We start from the raw sequence: 18961 nt of genomic DNA on the forward strand, positions 1-18961 counted from the left end.
CCAGTGGGTTAGAAGCATGGGTGACATGTGAGGCTATTGGCAGTTATGTCTAAAAGAAGGGAACCATCTGAAGAGCATGATAACCAATGAAACAAACAGGCAACCTGTGGAATGGGAGAAAATATTTTGCAAACCATAATATTCACATAAGGGGCTAATATCCAAAATATATAGGAACTTATACCACTAAATAGCAAAAGGACAAATAATTCATTTAAAAATTTGACAGAGGCTCTCAATAGATATTTTTCTAAAGAAGACGTAAAAATGGCCAAAGAGTCCATGGAAAAAATCAAATCAAAATCATCAGAGAAATGCAAATCAAAATCACAAGGAGATATCACCTCACACCTATTAAAATGGCTATTATCAAAGATAAGAGATAAGAGTTGGCTATAATGTAGAGAAAAGGGAACCTTTGTGCACTGGTGGTAGAAATGTGAATTGGAACAGCCACTGTGGAAAAGAGTATGGAGGTTCCTCAAAAACTTAAAAATAAAACTACCATATTATATAGCAATCACACTCCTGAGTATATATCAAGAAGAATTGAAGTGAGGATTTCAAAGAGATATCTACATTCCCATGTTCATTGCAGCATTATTCACAATAGCAGAAATGTAGAAATGACCCAAATAGTCATCAACAAATGAATGGATAAAGAAAATGTGGTGCGTGCATGTATTTCAACCTTTAAAAAGAAGCAAATTCCATCCCTTGTGATAACGAGGATAGACCTACAAGACGTTATGCTACGTTAATTAAGTCAGTCACAGAAGATCAAATGCAGCCATGATTTATGTTATATGAGGGGTCTAAAATAGTTAAATGTATAGAAGTAGATAATAGAATTGGAGAAGGAAATGGCAACCCACTCCAGTGTTCTTGCCTGGAGAATCTCAGGGACACGGGAGCCTGGTGGGCTGCTGTCTCTGGGTTTGCACAGAGTCGGACACGACTGAAGTGACTTAGCATAGCATAGCATACCAGGGAATGGAGACAGAGGTTTATGGGGAGTTGTTCTAATGGATAAAGGTTAATTATGCAAGATGAGAAAGTTCCAGAGATGTGATGTACAATATAATCGGTATAGTTAATAAGATACTGTATACTTAAAAATGTGTGAAGAGGGTTAATCTCATATTGTATCCTTAACACACACACACACACACACACACACACACACACACAACCCCAAAGGGACACAAGGAAATTGCTGGAGGTAAAAAAAAAAAAAAAAGAAATTGCTGGAGGTGATGAATATATGTATTACCTTGATTGTGATGATGGTAAAATGAGTATATACCTATTTCCAAACTCACCAAATTGTGTACATTAATTGTGTGCAGTTCTTTGTATACCAGTTATTCTTCGATAAAGCTTGAGGGGTGGACAAAAAGAAGAGAGCCTCCAATTTCTCCTTCCAACTGGAATTCAGACATTGTGGCTGCAGCTCAAATGAGCTCTTATTTGGGGACATTTTTTGTCACATGCAGCTGAATCTAATTCTGGCTGCTGAAGTGGCAACTTTGGAATTAGACCTGAGCTCCATTTAGTTCTTCTTGATTCCAACGTAGTTTCTCCTAATATTATGATTTACCGCCTCTCCTTTAAATGATCCAAAAAAACAGACCAGAGCCCCTTTTGACCTGGTCCACCATCCCCAATGGTGCCACAAGCTCTTGTGTACTTTCAAGAGTGGAGTTAGCTTTGCTTCTGTTCCCACAGAAAGTGCTCACCTCTGCACTTTCTAGAACCTGGGCATGCTCAATTGTTCAGTCATGTCCAACTCTTTGAGACCCCATGGACTATAGTTTGCCAGGCTCTTCTGTCTGTGGAATTTTCCAGGCAAGAATCCTGGAATGGGTTGCCATTTCCTCCCCCAGAGGATCTTCTTGACTGAGGGACTGAATGCCCATCTCCATCTCCTCCATTGGCAGGTGAATTCTTTACCATTGAGCCACTTGGGAAACCTAGCACCTAGGAGGTGAACGATCCTGGGATGTTTTGTGGAGTTAGGATACTGTGCTAGTTAAATCAAAGGTTGTAGGTCACTGCTGTTAGTCTGAACCTAAAAGCCAATATTTGAGAGTACACTGACTGGAAAGCAGTGGACACTCAGGGTAGGGAAGAGAGAAACATAGATTATGGAAAGATATAATGAAAGGAAAACCCCTCTCAAGTCAGCACAATGGAAACCAGATTTGCTTTGTCTTTACATAGTTTAGTGGGCTTAAGCTGGTCTATCGGCCAAGGCAATGGCATCCCACTCCAGTACTGTTACCTAGAAAATCCCATAGACGGAGGAGCCTGGTAGGCTGCAGTCCACAGGGTCACTAACAGTCAGACACGACTGAGCGACTTCACTTTCACTTTTCACTTTCATGCATTGGAGAAGGAAATGGCAACCTACTCCAGTGTTCTTGCCTGGAGAATCCCAGGGACGGGGGAGCCTGGTGGGCTGCCATCTATGGGGTCGCACAGAGTCGGACACCAGTGAAGGGACCTAGCAGCAGCAAGCTGGTCTATAATCTGTTTCACTCGTAAACTCTAACACTTTTCATGAACTCACACATGCCATAGAAAAGCTTCAAACTAACCTAGGGACATTTGGAAATTTTACCACATAGGACCTAACAAAGCAAAGGATTGGGTATAAACCATCATTGACATGACCTTGGCCTGCCAGTAGTGATGTTGAAATGCCCATTTGTGCACAATTTATTCATGACTAATAGACTATATTTTTCACTTCAGCCACTCATGTCAAGAATATTCCCTCTGGATATAGAGTTATTGAATTTAAACAAACACTTATTGGGCACCTGTAACTGGTCCAACTAACAAGCATTTAGGTTGATTTAGACTATTGCCTACACATAATTAGTATTCCAATTTAACAAACTATGCTAACTGGTCCCTGAAGATTCATTAGTAAAGGTTTTCTTTGCTTCACAAATGCTCAGTTAGAATTCCATACTTAAGAAATGCACGAATTAAATCACCACTTCACACCAAAGAATGGTTCCTCCCCCAAGTTTAGAGAACTTGTGTGCCCTGGTCAACTGTTTTGGGTATTTAAGCACTTAATGTCTCTTTTTTCCCTACGTGTCACATATATTGCCATCCAAAGTCTGCTATTCAGACACACTTAGCAGGGATCAGGAGATGTTTTTAAATACCAGTAATGACAGCATGAGGCTTTAAATAAGCAAACATGGTTTGGTGGAAAGGCTCAAGTTGTATATGAATTGGCCTATTGTTTGTGGTGGGTTGTCTCACAATTACATAAGCTGATAATGGTTGATAGTTATTCTTTTGTTGTGCTTGAAGTCAGTATTCTCCTTCTTTTTGAGTTGTATGACCATCAAACAAACTAGCAAAAACTTATTATAAGGGCTTTGTGATCATTGATACTTCAAGGTGAGTTGTAAGTGAAACAGAATACAGTGAATAATTCACCTGTCAGAATTTTCAGTACCCTTGTCTGCTACGACTTCTTTTAAAGTTTGTTTGTTTCAAACTTTTTCATGGAGTACTGGATGGAAAGCCTTCTGCATTACTGTTAATGCCTAAAGCGTGATCTTCAGATTCCTTAGGATATTAGAATGATTGGGTGTGATCATTCACCTAGAGCCAGACATCCTGGAATGTGAAGTCAAGTGGGCCTTAGAAAGCATCACTATGAATATAGCTAGTGGAGGTGATGGAATTCCAGTGGACCTATTTCAAATCCTGAAAGATGATGCTGTGAAAGTGCTGCACTCCATATGCCAGCAAATTTGGAAAACTCAGCAGTGGCCACAGGACTGGAAAAGGTCAGTTTTCATTCCAATTCCAAAGAAAGGCAATGCCAAAGAATGCTCAAACTACCGCACAATTGCACTCATCTCACACGCTAGTAAAGTAATGCTCAAAATTCTCCAAGCCAGGCTTCAGCAAATATGTGAACCATGAACTTCCAGATGTTCAAGCTGGTTATAGAAAAGGCAGAGGAACCAGAGATCAAATTTCCAACATCTGCTGGATCATCAAAAAAGCAAGAGAGTTCCAGAAAAACATCTATTTCTGCTTTATTGACCATGCCAAAGCCTTTGACTGTGTGGATCACAATAAACTGTGGAAAATTCTGGAAGAGATGGGAATACCAGAGCATCTGACCTGCCTCTTGAGAAACCTGTATGCAGGTCAAGAAGCAACAGTTAGAACTGGACATGGAACAACAGACTGGTTCCAAATAGGGAGAGGAGTACGTCAAGGCTGTATATTGTTACCTGCTTATTTAACTTACATGAAGAGTACATCATGAGAAACGCTGGGCTGGAAGAAGCACAAGCTGGAATCAAGATTGCCGGGAGAAATGTCAATCACCTCAGATATGCAGATGACACCACCCTTATGGCAGAAAGTGAAGAGAAACTAAAAAGCCTCTTGATGAAGGTGAAAGAGGAGAGTGAAAAAGTTGGCTTAAAACTCAACATTCAGAAAACGAAGATCATGGCATCTGGTCCCATCACTTCACAGGAAATAGATGAGGAAACAGTGGAAACAGTGTCAGACTTTATTTTTGGGGGCTTCAAAATCACTGCAGATGGTGATTGCAGCCATGAAATTAAAAGACGCTTACTCCTGGGAAGGAAAGTTATGACCAACCTAGATAGCATATTAAAAAGCAGAGACATTACTTTACCAACAGAGGTCTGTCTAGTCAAGGCTATGGTTTTTCCTGTGGTCATGTATGGATGTGAGAGTTGGACTGTGAAGAAGGCTGAGTGCCAAAGAATTGATGCTTTTGAACTGTGGTGTTGGAGAAGACTCTTGAGAGTCCCTTGGACTGCAAGGAGATCCAACCAGTCCATTCTGAAGGAGATCAGTCCTGGGTGTTCTTTGGAAGGAATGATACTAAAGCTGAAACTCCAATACTTTGGCCACCTCATGCGAAGAGTTGACTCATTGGAAAAGACTCTGATGCTGGGAGGGATTGGGGGCAGGAGGAGAAGGGGACGACAGAGGATGAGATGGCTGGATGGCATCGCTGACTCGATGGACGTGAGTCTCAGTGAACTCCGGGAGTTGGTGATAGACAGGGAGCCCTGGAGTGCTGCAATTCATGGGGTTGCAAAGAGTCAGACACGACTGAGGGACTGAACTGAACTGAACTGTTTAAAAATGTCAGTATTGGCTGCATTCACGCTGCCCCAATCTACTGCTTCAGTATCTAAGGGGATGCCTGGGAAACTCTTTCAAATTACACCTTTTTTGTCTCTCTTTCTTACCCTAGCCCCTCAATTCCATTTGTATTTTTATATAATTTATTTCCCCACCTCTCACCTTAGCTTATTGAAAACTTCTGATCTGAAAAACAGATTCCTTCATCGATTGCTTTAGAGAGAATCATCTTACAACCAATTTTGTTTAGTTAGGGTAATAATGTAAAGTGAAAATACCTGTATTTTAAAATGTTAACACATATTCTGAGAGGTAAAACTATTAAGGTATGGTAAGCCAATGCATTTCTCTTAGGAGAACATCATGTACAGATTGAATTTTGAGCAGATTTTTGAGAGAGGAGTAACAGATAATGGTGTGGCCGAGGAGCGGGGAGGCATCTTGTGTTTTGGCAAAGGATGAAACAGACAAATCAGGGGTGAGGAATTGAAAATGTTCAGGAGAGCAATAATGTTGGGAGAAAGTACTGACTGGTCACTGGCCAAGTTTTCAGAAAGAACCAATTTGACAAACAGCTCCTACTTTCACTCACTTTTTCCCAAGGTCAGGGAGGTGAATGAGTGATGAGACTGGATCTAGGATCAATTAATCAGTCTCCCCTCCCCCTACCTTCTTTCTCTTCCTTTGGCTAGCCTCCACAGTGCCTTATTCTCACGTCGCCCTCAGGCGCTGTCCCTACCCTGCCTGGGACTGGTCAGCAATTCCAGAGAAAGGCAAAGGAAAACCATATTCTATAACCTAGCTGATACTCCAGGAGAAGGCTAATATTTTGCCTTTATCCCTTTGAATTTTCTGTACCTACTTCTCATTGTATTTGTTCTGCTGGGCTAAAAGAAAGGCAATATTATTCCTTTAAATCTCAACGCCTGGTCTAATTGCAAAGAAAGTAGAGAATTAAGATAAATCTACTTATCTCCCTGAAACTCCGCTTTCACCATGTTAGTCTCTGTTTATCTCCTTCATATGATTCCAATCATCTCCATAAAAAGTCTCAGTTTCTCTGACTTCTCAAGGCCTCCCATTTTTTACTTCTACTTTGCATAAACAATCTTATTTCTCACTGTGTGGAGCGGATCAATCATGGTCCTTGCCATCCTCAGGGCCCTTTCTAAGGGAAACTGTTCTTCCTACTTAGGCGGCAGTCTTAGGTATCCATTTCCATACCATATGACTCCTGGTCCCAGCTGAAGATTAGGGATAGGCATGTGACCCAAGGGCAACCAGTGTGTACGCTGACCAGCAGTATGTCACCTGACTTTGTACAAAAAGCTCTGCTCAAACCAGGATGAAAGTAATAAACTGGGATGATCAGGAAGTGTTTCTCAGGACTTTGAAGGCGAAAGAAAGAGTGAATCAGGCAGTAATCTAAGGGAACAGGGTAGTTGGGAGCTAGACAAGAAATGAACTCAAAGAGAAGCAGAGACTGACAGAGGCTGGTAGTGTTGGAAGGGACGACTGGAAGAAGCTTGCATTTCAGGACCATGAGACCTCATGCACCATCTTTCTACCATAATTTATTTGACCTCAGAGGATGTGCTTTTCCACACAAGTTGCTCCCAAATTTGCACAGAAGCTCTGGACTCCTGAACATGCCTGATGGGGTCCTGCATGTTCTGTTTATGTCCTACCTTTTCTTAGCTCTTGCCTCTTTTGCACCCATGCACTGAGCATTGTCACATCGTCCTTGAAGCTTTTCGAAGGCGCCAAGTTCTTTCCAACCTCGGAGTTTTCCTACAGGTTCTTCCCACGCTGTGAATTACTTTTCCCCACCTCACTCACTCCCAACACTTATTTCCCTCCTGGCTTCCTCTTCATTTAAATTCCAAGTGAAATGTTACTCCCTTGTACTTTCCCAAGTGAAAAGTGATCTCTGTCTTATTCTGAGCACTTCCTGTTCCATCCTTTCATAGCACTAGTCATCGTTTGCAACGATATCTTTACTTGCACATTTATTTATTTGATGACTACTCCTTCCAAGTCTAGAAGCTACATGTGGAATAAGGAGAAGGGATATTTCTTCACCACTGTGTTCTTCGCATTTAGCTCAATGCCTAGGACATTGTAGATTTTTAATAGCCATTAAATGAATGAATGAATGAAATATATTAAATGATTTCCCCACTTTGGCTCAATCCTAACTACCTTTCTTAATTCAGATGTCAGATCCTTCACTCCTTTCTCTATCTCAGTGCTTCTTTTTTCTCCCATCTTTTAATTACGTTTATAGTTCAATCACTAAAAGTGTATTTGACATATATTATTATATCATTCGTTATTCCTTAATTGTTTTATGCATGCTTGGTTAATTTATCCACTGATTAAAGCAGGGATTGTGACACATGCCATGGATCCCCTCCTTCCTCAAAGTGCCTAACACAGTACTAGACATGTTATGAAAATTTAATAAATACTTGGCAGCCTGAATGAAGTCCCTTTCTGTGATTGCACCAAAACACAGATATGAGATGCTATGCAGTTCTAGAGACTTACATTGAAGTCTCACGTGTTAGGAAAAAAGTTCATCAGGATAAGAAAGTGAAAAGAAAGTGAAAGTGAAGTTGCTCAGTCATGTCCAACTCTTTGCGACCCTGTGGACTGTAGCCCATCAGGCTCCTCCGTCCATGGGATTCTCCAGGCAAGTATACTGGAGTGGGTTGCCATTTCCTTTTCCAGGAAATCTTCCCAACTCAGGGATTGAACCTGGGTCTCCCGCATTGCAGGCAGACGCTTTAACCTCTGAGCCACCACGGAAAGGCCCACAGATTAAGATCTGGAATAAGCCCTGGGGAGGTTTTAAAGTCCATCTAAAAACATAGTCCTAATGTGTTTTTCAATTAAAACTTAGCCAACTAAGACCTGCTTTATGCTTTAAATACTAATAATCAGATTCATTGGTTCACTTTGCATGAGCAAAGTCATAAGTGGGGAGAAAACCCTGTTTATTCATCTCAAATTAGACTTTAACATTTCCTAGCATAAGATTCAAAACTATTGCTTTTAGTTCTACTTTTTGGACCTAGCTACCTTAATTTAAAAAATCTTATCTTTATCTCACCTCCATACCTAGATTATAAAAATCTTTGAAAGCAGGCACCGTATCTTCTTTCTTTTCAAAGAAATGGTTTTTATTAATTTAGTTTTACATGCAATAAAGCTGCACATATTTCAGGTGTACAGTTTGAGTTTTGACATATGTTTACGGAGAAGGCAATGGCACCCCACTCCAGTACTCTTGCCCGGAAAATCCCATGGACGGAGGAGCCTGGAAGGCTGCAGTCCATGGAGTCGCTGAGGGTCAGACACGACTGAGCGACTTCACTTTCACTTTTCACTTTCATGCATTGGAGAAGGAAATGGCACCCCAGTCCAGTGTTCTTGCCTGGAGAATCCCAGGGACGGGGGAGCCTGTTGGGCTGCCGTCTATGGGGTCACACAGAGTCAGACACCACTGAAGTGACTTAGCAGTAGCAGTACACCCAATAACTACCACAGTCAAGATGCTGAACTTTCTTAAAATTTTATTTATTTCTTTCTGGCTGTGCTGGCTCTTTGTTACTGCTCAGGCTTTTCTCTAGTTGTGGCGAGCGGGGGCTCCTCTCCAGCTGCAGTGCACAAGCTTCTTACTGTGGTGGTGTCTTTTGTTGCAGAGCCCCGGCTCTAGGGTACGTGGGCTCCAGTAGTTGGCAGCTCACAGGCTTAGCTGGTCTGGGGCCTGAGGGATCTTCCTAGACCAGGGATCGGAACTGTGTCCGCTACATTGGCAGGTGGATTATTAACCACTGGGCCAGCAGGGAACCCCAAGACACGGAACATTTCTAACACCTCCAAACTTTCAATGTGATGTTTTCCCTCGTGCCTCACTGTGTGTCCCTTATGTTATGAAATCACTTACCTATTTCTATTATTATAGATAAATGTTCATTTTATAGACTTTTATAAAAGTGTAAACATCAGTATGTGCACTTTATTGCCTGGATTTTTTTCATTGAGTATAATAATTTTGAGTCATTACCTGTTGATGCTAATATTAGTGAGTGGTACCTTTTGACTGCTGAGTACTATTCCACTGCATGGTCATACCATATTTTGTTTATCTCTTCACTCCTGATGGATATTTGGGTTATTTCCACTTTTAGAATATTACAAATGAAGCTGCTATGAACATCTGTAAACATGTTTTCGTATAGAATCAGGTTATAGATGGTGGATTCACTGGCTTATAGATAGTGCTTGTTTAAATTTTAACAAATCCGCTAAACTGTTTTCTAAAGCATTTGTACAATTTGACATTCCCACCAACACTTTCTGAGGTGAGATCACCCCCAGCACTTGGTATTGCCAGTGTTTTTAATTCTAATTGTTATGGAAAGTATTTAATTTATGTATATCATTGTTTATTTTTTTCTCATGATGAGGAACATTTTTTTCCATGTGCTTATTATCCATGTCTATCTTTTATGACATGTCTGTCAAATCTTTTTCACATTTGTAAACTGGCACGTTGTTTGAGTTCTTTTTAAATTCTGGATTCAAGTTCTTTGATATAACTTTCAAATTTTAGCTTCCTGTGGAATTTCAGGTCACTGAGAATTTGTTGTATTTTTCTGCTTCTTTGTGTTTTGGGGTATTTTGGATTCTACCATGGGCATTCTGAAAGTTTTGTTGTATAGACTCTGGGTTCTATTATATTCCTCTGAGAAACTTTGTTGATGTTATCTTTTTTACCATCAAGTAATTTGGTACAACATAAGCTATAACTCTTTTCTTACTTTCTGTGGGCAGTCATCTAAATTTTAGTTCAATTCTTTAGGCCTTTGCTGTATTGTTTTAAATCTGTCCCACATATGCTTGGTTAAAGTGTCAACATGAACCTTTTAAAAAAGTTTTCATGCATAGGATTAGAGATTTACCTAATCCTCTGGGATTCTCTTTCCACCATCCAGTGTTGGCTGCTGTACAGGCTCTTTCCTTGGTTCTTCTTTCAAGGAAGATGGTGGGGCTTCTCTTATAGTTTTAGCTTCTTGAGTTTCAATAAACTCTGTTCAGTTCAGTTCAGTTCAGTCGCTCAGTCGTGTCTGACTCTTTGCGACCCCATGAATCACAGCACGTCAGGCCTCCCTGTCTATCACCAACTCCTGGAGTTCACCCAGACTCACATCCATCGAGTTGGTGATGCCACCCAGCCATCTCACCCTCTGTCGTCCCCTTCTCCTCCTGCCCCCAATCCCTCCCGGCATCAGAGTCTTTTCCAATGAGTCAACTTTTCGCATGAGGTGGCCAAAGTACTGGAGTTTCAGCTTTAGCATCATTCATTCCAAAGAAATCCCAGGGCTGATCTCCTTCAGAATAGACTGGTTGGATCTCCTTGCAGTCCAAGGGACTTTCAAGAGTCTTCTCCAACATCACAGTTCAAAAGTATCAATTCTTTGGTGCTCAGCCTTCTTCACAGTCCAACTCTCACATCCATACATGACCACAGGAAAAACCATAGCCTTGACTAGATGAACCTTTGTTGGCAAAGTAATGTCTCTGCTTTTGAATATGCTGTCTAGGTTGGTCATAACTTTCCTTCCAAGGAGTAAACTCTGTTACTGCAGCCCAAGTCTGGGGCAAAACCATAGGAAAATGCAGAACTTACCCCATGCTTGTTGCTGCTCCACATTTCTATAGTTCCCTCCATAATCTGCCTGCTTTTGTTTACTCTTCGGAATCTTCAGGTTTATTTTTTTTTCCAGAGTCTATAATTGTTACAAGGGGGAAGATTAGTCTAAAAGGGGGTTATGCCCCCGTAACTGAAGGGAACTCCATTATATTCTTATCCCTTATCTGTTATCTTATCCCTTGCTCCATCTCTGTAAAGCTATGGCAGGAGCTTAGAGATCAGGTCTCCATTTTTCTTTCTTCTTCTTCATGAATACACATAGCCAAGACAATTGAAAAGACATACAGGATTCAAACAGAAGTTGGGAGGTTCGGGATGTTGTTAAGGGAGAGAGCAGAAGTGTCAAATTTTCCTAAGCATTGCAGAATAGATATTTTGGTTCTTAAAGTCTCAATTAGTGGACTATATCCACTTTTTTCCTGCTTGTTTATACTACCTACCAGTGTTGAGTTTCTACTGTGTGCCAGTAGAAATTGTGCTTTATATACATTATCTTTAATTCGTACGTCTACAACAACTAAAGATTTTTTTTTTTTTCAACTCTGTCTCCTCACATTAGGGAATAGGTCTCAGGAAAGTTAAACACACTGTGCAATAGTCACATAGTTCCTTGTGCTTAGTCACTCAGTCGTGTCTGACTCTTTGTGATCCCACGGACTATAGCCCGCCAGGCTCCTCTGTCCATGGGGATTCTTCAGGCAAGAATACTGGAGTGGATTGCCATGCTCTCCTCCAGGGGATCTTCCCAACCCAGGGATCAAACCCAGGTCTCCCTCTTGCAGGCATATTCTTTACAATCTGAGCCATCAAGGAAACCCAAGAATACTAGAGGGGTAGCCTATCCCTTTTCCAGGGGAACTTCCCGATCCAGGAATTGAACCAGGGTCTCTTGCATTGCAGGTGGATTCTTTACCAGCTGAGTTACCCTTGAAGCCCGTGGAGCACAAATCCTCTTCTTTCTATTATGAAGCCCTATCCCATTCCCCTCATCACTCTACTTTTCAAGCTTGGATTCAGTGTTAGTGTCTTTGCCTCTCCATAATATTTTGACATGGGCATCATTTCTTTTGTTGACTTAGAGAGCTGTTAATTTCTCCCAGAGGAATTACCATCTCTGCAACGTATGCTCAGATCTAAACAAAAATTGGGAACTGGAAAAAAGTCTGTATTTGCATTACAAAGGGAAGGCCAGTCTCATTTCCCTTTTTTTTTTTTTTTTTCATTTCCCTTTTTTATCAAAAAGTGTGCTTCAGGTATTTGCTCACACAAGCCTTCAATAAATGCTTGCTGAAATGAATTGAGTCCTTGGGAAAGTGTTTAGGAAGATCAAGCAAATCACTGAAATAACCATGACAGTTCAAAATCATATACAACTTAAGATCTATTAGCACTTTCAATTGTACCTTAACACATACATTGTAGCAACTTGAAACTCATTAGCAGCTTGTTTTCTGACTTGTATGATCAGTGTTTGCTTTCCACTTATAAGATTTTTCTCCTTGCTCTGCTTCACAAAAGAAGAGATGAGAGCTAATGGATCAGTTCAGTTCAGTTCAGTTGCTCAGTCGTGTCCGACTCTTTGCGACCCAACCCCATGAATCGCAGCACGCCAGACCTCCCTGTCCATCACCAACTCCCAGAGTTCACTCAAACTCACGTCCATCGAGTCAGTGATGCCATCCAGCCATCTCATCCTCTGTCGTCCCCTTCTCCTCCTGCCCCCAATCCCTCCCAGCATCAGAGTCTTTTCCAATGAGTCAACTCTTCGCATGAGGTGGCCAAAGTACTGGAGTTTCAGCTTTAGCATCATTCCTTCCAAAGAAATCCTAGGACTGATCTCCTTCAGAATGGACTGGTTGGATCTCCTTGCAGTCCAAGGGACTCTCAAGAGTCTTCTCCAACACCACAGTTCAAAAGCATCAGTTCTTCGGCGCTCAGCTTTCTTCACAGTCCAACTCTCACATCCATACATGACTACTGGAAAAACCATAGCCTTCACTAGATGGAGCTTTGTTGGCAAAGTAATGTATCTGCTTTTGAATATAAACATACCCAAATCAGGGAAGTTTTATGCATTCTTAAGAAGCTTCTTAACATTTTTTAACATCTTTCAGAGTTAAAAACATAGGGGCTTAAGTCCATGAGTTCTTTTCTTTACATAATATTATCATTCTGGTTATTTCTGAAAAAGCTACAGATTTTTCCTTCTATGACTCATTCAGTGTTTATTTAACAAACTTTTATTGAGCACCTGACTTGTGCCTGACACTGTTCTAAGCCCTGGAGCTAATGAAATGAAGAAAATAAATAAAAATCCTGGCCCACCTGAGCTTACCTTCTAGTTGGGGGAAGAGACAGTAAACTGTTGTTGTTCAGTTGCTAAGTCGTGTCCAACTCTTTGTGACCCCATGGACTGCAACACATCAGGCCCCTCTGTCCTCGACTATCTCCTGGAGTTTGCTCACATTCATGTCCCTATCCAACCATCTCATCCTCTGCTGCCCCCTTCTCCTTTGGCCTTCAATCTTTCCCAACATCAGGGTCTTTTCCAATGAATTGTCTCTTTGCATCAGGTGGCCAAAGTATAGGAGCTTTAGTTCCAGCATCAGTCCTTCCAATGAATATTCATGGTTGACTTCCTGAATACACTAAGACATTAATAAAATGACAGACAAAAAAAGTGAAACATATACTATGTCAATGGTGGAGAAAACCAAATCAGAGAAAGGAGACAGACAATGTTGTTTAATTAAACTAGTCAGAGAAGACATCACATAGTAGATAATCTTTGGTGACCTGAAGGAGATAAGGAGTCAGGCTCTGATGTATTGAGTATTAACTTTTCAGCTTGAGAGTGACAGCTTGTCATCTCTCTTGCCTGACCAATGGTTTGAGGGCCTTGAGCAGGGAGGTACTGAGAAGGGAGCTGCCTGGCATGTTCAAGACCCAGCAAGTAGGTCTGTGGGGCTAGCACATTGCAAGCTTTGGCAGGTGGCAAAAGGTTGGCATATCATTCAGTTCAGTTCAGTCACTAAGTCATGTCCAACTCATTGAGACGCCATGGACTGTAGCATGCCAGGATTCCCGGTCCATCACCAACTTCCAAAGCTTGCGCAAACTCTTGTCCATGGAGTCAGTGATACCATCCAACTGTCTCATCCTTTGTCGTCCCCTTCTCCTCCTGCCTTCAATCTTTCCCAGCATCAGGGTCTTTTCCAATTAGTCAGTTTTTCACATCAGGTGGCCAAAGTATTGGAGCTTCAGTGTCAGTCCTTCCAATGAATATTCAGGGCTGATTTCCTTTAGGATTGACTGGTTTGATCTCCTTGCAGTCCAAGAGACTCTCAAGAGTCTACTCCAACACCACAGTTCAAAAGCAGCAATTCTTTGGTGCTCAGCTTTCTTTGTAGTCCAACTCTCTTGAAGAAAGTAGGGGAAACCACTAGACCATTCGGGTATGACCTAAATAAAATGGCTTACAATTGTATAGTGGAATTGACAAATAGATTCCAGAGATTAGATCTGATAGAGTGCCTGAAGAACTATGGATGGAGGTTCATGACATTACAGGAGGCAGGGATCAAGACCATCCCAAGAAAAAGAAAGGCAAAAAGGCAAGATGGTTGCCTGAGGAGGCCTTACAAATAGCTCAGAAAAGAAGAGAAGCTAAAGGCAGAGGAGAAAAGGAAAGATATACCCATTTGAATGCAGAGTTCCAAAGAATAGCAAGGAGAGATAAGAAAACCTTCCTCAGTGATCAGTGCAAAGAAATAGAGGAAGACAATAGAATGGGAAAGACTACTAGAGATCTCTTCAAGAAAATTAGAGATACCAAGGGAACATTTCATGCAAAGATGGGCACAATAAAGGACAGAAATGGCATGGGCCTAACAGAAGCAGAAGATATTAAGAAGAGGTGGCAAGAATACACAGAAGAGCTGTACAAAAAAGATCTTCATGACCCAGATAATCACAATGGTGTGATCACTCACCTAGAGCCAGACATCCTGGAATGCAAAGTCAAGTGTGCCTTGGGAAGCATCATCACGAACAAAGCTAGACGTGGAATTCCAGTTCATATAGCATATAAGGAACTTATTCTAGAAAGAAATGGGGGTGCAGAGCTGGTTTGAACAGAGGAGGGATGGTCTGACTTTTATTTGAGCAGGATTTCTCTGAATAGAATAGACTGTAGGAGACCCCGGAGAAGGCAATGGCACCCCACTCCAGTACTCTTGCCTGGAAAATCCCATGGACAGAGGGGCCTGGTGCGCTGCAGTCCATGGGGTCGCTAAGAGTTGGACACGACTGAGCGACTTCACTTTCACTTTTCACTTTCATGCATTGGAGAAGGAAATGGCAACCCACTCCAGTGTTCTTGCCTGGAGAATCCCAGGGACGGGGGAGCCTGTTGGGCTGCCGTCTATGGGGTCGCACAGAGTCGGACACTACCGAAGTGACTTAGCAGCAGCAGTAGCAGCAGCATAGGAGACCCAGATTGGGGAGGGTAGGGCATAACAGACAAACAACAGTGCAGACAGCTAAAATAATTCAGAGGCAGCCCATCTTGAAAAATATTTCACACAGTGCACGTTGGGATGAAGGTGCATTCCACTCTCATTGACAGTTTTTTTTTTAATTAATTTTTATTGGAGTATAGTTGCTTTACAATGTTGAGTTATTTTCTACTGTGAAGCAAAGTGGATCAGATTGGGACTGACATCTACACACTACTATATATAAAGTAGATAACTAATAAGAATCTGCTGCTGCTGCTGCTGCTGCGTTGCTTCAGTCGTGTCCGACTCTGTGCAACCCCATAGATGACAGCCCACCAGGCTCCCCCGTCCCTGGGATTCTCCAGGCAAGAACACTGGAGTGCATTGCCATTTCCTTCTCCAATGCATGAAAGTGAAAAGTGAAAGTGAAGTCGCTCAGTCGTGTCTGACTCCTAGCGACCCCATGAACTGCAGCCCACCAGGCTCCTCCATCCATGGGATTTTCCAGGCAAAAGTACTGGAGTCGGGTGCCATTGCCTTCTCCGAATAAGAACCTACTGTATAGCATAGGGAACTCTTCTCAATACTCTGTAATGACCTATATGAGAAAAGAATTAAAGAGTGGAGATATATATATATATATATATATATATATAATTGATTATCTTTGTTGTACAGCAGAAATATAACATTGTAAATCAACTTACTCCAATAAAAAAAAAAAAAATAGTTCAGAGGCAGGATCTGAAAGGTTGGACCAGGGTAGTGATAGGGGCAGAGGAGAGGAGTGGTCACACTCTGGATTTGTTTTGAAGGGAGAGCCAGAAGGAACTGCTGAGTGTAGGGAGAGCAAAAGAGAGGTCAGGAATGCATCCAGAGCTGTGGCTAGAGCACCAGGACCGATGTGGTCATCAGTAACTCAGAGAGAGAAGGCCTTGAGAAGAGTACATTCTGGAAAAATAAGAGGATAGTTTTAACCTGTAATGTATGAAATGTCCATCAGACATCCAAATAGTTAGACACAAGCATGCAGAGGTTAGGAGAGAGGTGGGCCTAAAGTTATGGTGGTGACAGTTTTCAGAATATAGATGATGTTTAATACCACAAGGATGATTAAGATTGCTGCCGATTTCTGGAGTGCTGTAAAATTAAGAGATCCAAGAGATGAGGAATGATAAGGACAATAGGCTGAGAAGGTGAGGACAGTGATACAGGTGGCAAACAAGGAGAGTGTCCTGAAACCCAAATTAAGAGAGTATTTCAAGCAAGTGAGCAATCAGCGAGTCAGATGCTCCTCACGGGTCAAATAAGGTGAGGAACAACAACACAGAGGCCATCAGAGATCATGATCACGTTAAAACAGTTTAATTTGAGTGAAGACTGGTTGTGAAATATTATAGAGGTAATTGAAAGAGAGGAACTGTTGCTGGTGAATATAGAGAATGTTTTCCAGGAATTTTCCTCTAAAAGAAAGGCAGAGAAATAGAGGGTACCTGGAGGAAGCTGGAGGGTCAAGAGATTTTTTTTTAATTTCATAAGATGGGAGAAATTACAATATGGTTATATGTCCCTAGAAATGATCGAACAAAGAGAAAGAAATGATGGTGCAGCAGAAAGTGGGGGAAATTACTGCCAAATTCTAGGAGCGTGTGCTGGAAATGATAGAAAAAAGAGAAAGAAATGATGGTGCAACAGCAAGTGGGGAAAGAAAGGGGATGGAATCTAGTGCATGAGTAAAAGAGTTGGCCTTGGATGAGAGTTCATCCAAGAGGAGAGAGGAGGGAAGACTGAGTGTCTTGGCAGAGATACAGGCGCATGTGGAATTTTCATTCTCATTGCCAAAACTTTAGTTGGTAAGAGGAAGATTAAAAAATTTAAAACTGTGTTGGCATGTAACATAAAGGCATAGTAAATATTAATAATTTTTAATTGAGAAAAATCAAAGCTGGAAGATGTCAGCTTCTCAGGTCTTTCATTTTTCAAGATGATAAACCAAGACCAAGACATTAACAAGCTAGTTGGTGCTTGAATTGGTTTCATCTCATAATCCTGCGCTTAGCTCATGATGTTGTTTTACTTTGTTACCTAAAAAAGGTACCTACCATCTGCATTGGTAAATGCAACATTTTAAATGGAGTATCTGTTTGTGAAAAAAAAATTTACATCAATAAGAAATACATATACCAAGTAAGTACATAGTATTAGGAAATCCTAAATTACAGTCTTTTATATTATTTCACCCAGCCATCACAACAACCATGAGTTATGCATTATTGTTACCAATTTTGCAGATAAAATTAGCATCTCAAAGCAGTTAGCTGACTTGGGTAAGAATTCACAGCCACAGGTAGCAGAATCAGATCTGAAATCCAGGTTTTCTGACTCAAAACCTATATATTCTCTAATATATTTTGTTATTTCTGGTAATGAGATCTCAATTCATATTCTTGAGCTATCCAAAAATTTCTATTATCTTTAGTGTCTTCTATTAAGATAGGAAAATCAACAAGTCAAATGGAGTTAAAATGAATGTGCTAACACTTGAGGGAGTCGTTTCAGTTGTCTGAAGATACAGCTTGTCCAGAACTCCCCTTTTCCCCATGATAAATGAAATGTGGAAACATGAAAGAGAACTGATGTTTAGAAGGCGACAAATGAAAATAAAACTTTTGGGGAGTGGATTTAACTTAAAACTGAAACAAACACACTTAAAAGTTACTGATGCTTTGTAGAATGGGAACATTTTTAATATTTCTTAGACCTTGAAGTCACTGGTGGAAAGAAAATCTAATATTTGAGAGACGTGATATAAGAGATGATTCCAGCGTATGTAGCTTGCAACCCAAGAAGCTGAAAAATCCAAATATTTCAGAATCAAAGTTTTTGCATTAGTTTTATGCCTGATACCCACGATCCAGCTAATGTGAGCAGAAGCTAGCTTTCTCAGGACTGCTGAAGTAGAAAGTTGATTGGAAAACATTGCCCTACTTCCTCTCATTTAACCTTGAGACACATGCTATCTATCCCTGGGTCAGTTTATCTCAGTCTGGATGCTAGACTGTTCCTCTGGATCTTTTGTAGAATTTTTGTGGTCTTTTGGGCCAGTCAGTTATCTCTGTGATTGAAACTGAGGTTTTGCCATCTTATTGATAGGAATGTATCTCCTATCGACTTTCTCATCTTAAACTTTTGGTAGCTCTTTACTGTGGTGAAATGTTTTTGTCAAGAAGTAATAAAATAATGACAATTTATGGGCTATTTACCAGATGGTAGTCATTTTACAGAACACTTTAAAAAATGTTTTAAAGTGTAAGAACCCTTTAAAGAAAAGGTTCATTTTCTTCTACCAGTGATCTTATGTAAGTAGTATTTTTATCCTTCTTATTTTACACATGAGTAATGTGAAGTTTGGAGAAGTTACATGACTTGTCCAGGGTCCTACGGCTGGTAAACATTGCATATTTAACTCTGGGTATTCTTTCATGAAGGGAGGACTTAGGGGAGAGGCTTCGAACTGCTTTGCTTTTGTGAGAGAGGCCTGGAGAGAAAGATGGAAAGAGATAACAAGTTG

Source organism: Bos indicus, chromosome 14, assembly GCF_029378745.1.
Source record: "Bos indicus isolate NIAB-ARS_2022 breed Sahiwal x Tharparkar chromosome 14, NIAB-ARS_B.indTharparkar_mat_pri_1.0, whole genome shotgun sequence".
Classification (NCBI taxonomy): domain Eukaryota; kingdom Metazoa; phylum Chordata; class Mammalia; order Artiodactyla; family Bovidae; genus Bos; species Bos indicus.